The sequence below is a fragment of the Petaurus breviceps genome, unplaced genomic scaffold (assembly GCF_028583685.1).
Source record: "Petaurus breviceps papuanus isolate PSGF00001 unplaced genomic scaffold, PetGlider_PUasm1.0 90681, whole genome shotgun sequence".
Classification (NCBI taxonomy): domain Eukaryota; kingdom Metazoa; phylum Chordata; class Mammalia; order Diprotodontia; family Petauridae; genus Petaurus; species Petaurus breviceps.
The window spans coordinates 1,025,604-1,029,361 of NW_027187307.1; positions in this window are offsets into that span (position 1 = coordinate 1,025,604).

Below are 3,758 nucleotides of genomic sequence, written 5' to 3' on the forward strand. Positions count from 1 at the left end.
ACTGACATTTATTGATGAGGAAGTTGACGTTCCTGGAGGAGATGAGACTTACCTAAGACCATGCAGGTAGAGTAGTGGATCTGGGATTTGGACTTAGCCTTTCCTCACCAGCTCCAGTGGCAAAGGAGAATGAGCCTCCATCTTGAGGTGTTCTTTGGACATTGCTGATGCAAATTGGAATTCACAGGGCATTCTACTGGGTTCTTTGTTCATGCCTCGTCCTTCTGGGAGGAAGGCCTAGGGAAGCTGCTGCCCATTCAGGGAAAAAGGCCCAGTGTGAAGAGCTAACTTGGCCAAGTTGCTCTGTGTGAGTGTGTTGGAGGGGGTGGCAGGGGAGGGAGGGGACTGCTGAGGTCCTTCAATCAAAACTCCTAAGTTGGCATGAGAACAAGGGCGCAGAAGCGCACCTGAAGGGCTCCTCCAAAGCATGCCCTCCTCCATTTGTTTTATCAGCTCACCAAGCAAGTCTGGGGATAAAAATCAGTTGGATATCTCCTATATTAGAACGGTCGGCTGGAGTTTGCAAGGGGTCTGTGTCGTTCTCATGTTCGGCTTTAGAACTTCGTGGGGACTATGTACCTTGGCCTTGAGGCCCCTGGGGGGCTGGCTCACTACCCATCTGGATGAAATCTGGAAGGCCCTGGCCACTGAAGCCTTGTGTGTGTAGAAGGCCGTGCCACTGAAGAAAGCTCAAAAGAGCTGCGCAAAGGAGACACCAAGCCAACGTCTAGAGAAAGCTTTTATTGGATGGTGTTACCAGGACAGAACAGGATGTAGTTAGTACTAGAGACAGTGGTGGATGGCTCAGGATGGGGTCAGGTGTTAGGGGCTGCCCACTGCCCAGCTCCCTCCTTCAGAAAGCATTGGCAGTAAGAAGGCAGACATTTTAAATAAACACCCTCAACAAACACACACAAAATCATATTGTTTTTAATGTGAGATTTTATAGCTACTAGATAGGATGGTATAATTTATAAACTAGTGCATATTTACACACTTCCAGAATTAAAGCTGCCTCATTCATTTGCAGAGTTTCTAAGGGCTCTTTAGAAAGCAAAAGCAAAAAGAAGCCCCTCCCCTTCCCACCCCCCCCCTTTCCCCTTCCCTTCCCTTCCCGACCCCCCACCCAAAGGGCAGCCAACATCCACATCCACCCCAAACTTTCCCAACAAGACTTAACCCGTGGGTTGTGTCCAGTGGTGCTTCCCACAATCCCTTGGCTTTGTGCCCCCCCCCCCCACCCTGTTATCCCCAAACTCAAAAAAGCAGCATTAAAAGTAAAGCCTTCATCAATACAATACCAAATTCAAAATATGCACTTTGCTTAAAAAAAAGAAAAAGAAAGAAAAGAAAACCAAAACCCTAAAATACTCTATTGGATAGTAATCAACTTGATAGAAACATTACTGATAAGTATTTTGTATTGAACTACTTTGGACCAATCATGGTGCGAGATCCATTGGTTAGCATTGCCTTAATGCTTCCCTCCTCCCCTCTCCCCCCCACAACCTCCCCCCCAATAAGTAAAACAAGGCCTCCCTCCTAGTGAAGGTGCCAGAGAAATGCATAGATAGGTAGGGACCAGAGAGAGGGCCCCAAAGTGGCCACTAACAAGAAACTTGAGGTTTCTCCCATACACCTGAAATCAGAAGAAAATGAGACCCATATTTTAAGATCTTTTGAAAGAGCAGTATTTAGGTTCATTTAGACAGCTGCTGGTGACAAACTGGGGTAGGGGTGGGGGAGTCACGGAGGCCCCACTGAAATTCTGAGAAACGCCCTCCCTGATCGCCCAGTGTCTGAGCCAGCAGAATCCCTCTGTAATTCTAGGACCTTCACAGAAAATGCAGGAAAGACAACTTTGTGTAGGGAGCTAGGTGGGTGGGGGAACTGCAGCCACTGGGGGCTGCTGGGCATCTGGGTTAGCCTGCTGGACTGCTTTGAAAAGCTGTAACCAAGGACAGAGTTCCACTAGGAACTCGGCAACTCGGCCACCAGAAGAGAAAAGATCCAGGATCCGGAGAAAGGCCCAAGTGGACAAAGACAGGAGCCCAGGAAGTACACTGAGGCACCCATCTGTGTGCAGGTGGGGAGAGAGGGGTCTGCTTTGGGAAGAAGAAAGCGGGGGAGACACAGTAATTCCAGCCACATCCCCCCTCCCCTTCCAGCCTTGGCTCATTCAAAGGGGATTCCTTGCAGAAGATCCCAACAAGCAACGGAGCACTGTGGGCCAGCAGAAAGAGTCTTGGCCTGTGCTCCAGTTCCTGCTCTGCCACGGGCTCTCTGCATGACCTTGGGCACATCACTGCCCCTCCTCTGAACCTCAGTCTTCTCCACTATTAAAAAAAGAGGGGGATGAACGAGTGTCTAAGGTCCCTCCTGGCTCGAAGATTATCGGATGGATCAATGGATGAACATTAGAATGATTACAGTTCAAGGAGCATGCCTCTGCTGGATTCTGAATCTGTCTGGACGCTAATGCCAAGCCCCTCTGCCCATTCCCCAGCTCTCCCCACTACAGCACCCCTGCTGAGCCTCCCCTGAGAACTCTTCATTCACAGGGCAGGGACCTGCCCAAGGGCACGGGATGGCCCTCTACCTATTCACATTTCTATGATGCTTTAAGATTGATGAAGCACCTGCCCCACCGGAAGCCTGGGAGGTAGGTTGTGTGAGATTATTCTTTCCCTTTTACAGCTGAGAAAACTGAGGCTCAGAGAAGAAAAGCAGTTTGCTCACAGTTATACAGACTAAGTGTGGGAGGAGGGATCTGAACCCACCTCTCCCACTTTCAAGCCTACCATACCCCTTCTATCTGGGGAGTTATTTGGAGACGCTTCCCTCGAATGTCTTTGGTTCCTACCCTCACACTCATCTCCCTGTTACTTTCTAAAAGGTCTGTTAAGGCTCCCCCCCAGAGTGGTGTAATTGGGGATGAGAAGAGGGGGTGGGGCACAGCAGGGCCCCCCCAGCTCACTGCACCTTAGGGCTCTTTCCTGAGGAGGGTGGGAAATGAAGCAGCTTGTTTCCAGACCATGACTAGGATTCCAAAGGAGACTAGCTGCCACCAGACATATCCTTTGGTCTTTGGAAAGAGTCCACTGGAGGCAACATGCAGAAGATGCGAGAAGTTGGGAATCCCTCTCTGAGCAATTTTCTGATTTCTAACCTGTTCCAGACAACAGGTATTTTTGGAAATCTGCATGTAAAAAGTCAATGACCAGATGCCCAACAATCAAGATGGGTTCCATTTTTTTTTGTTTTTTTGTTTTGCTTTTTGGAGGGCAATTTGGGGTTAAATGACTTGCCCAAGATCACACAGCTAGTTTTTGTGTTAAGTGTCTGAGGTTGGATTTGAACTCAGGTCCTCCTGACTCCAGGGCCGGTGCTCTATTCACTGGTGTTCCATTTTTTTAGTGCAGGAAAGCTGAGGAAAGGGGGCTGCTGGAGGGGGAAAAAGCGGTGGCCAGAGTCCCATCCTCCAGCCCCCTTTCCACAAGCCACCAAATAGCATTTTCTCTGTGTGATGGCTAGATGGTCAGTGGACCAAGAATGCTTCTAAGCTCTCATCTCCATATCACAAATACATTTGTCAATGACAGTATTAAAAGGCTGAAATTGACAACCAAACTTGGTGCATTTAAGACAGTGGTTTCTATCCAGACATGAGTAGTTCCAGTATTCAAACAAGCAAAAAAAAAATCCAAGCCTAATTTAAAGCACATTCTAATTACTCTGCCATTTAAGGTCTTATCACT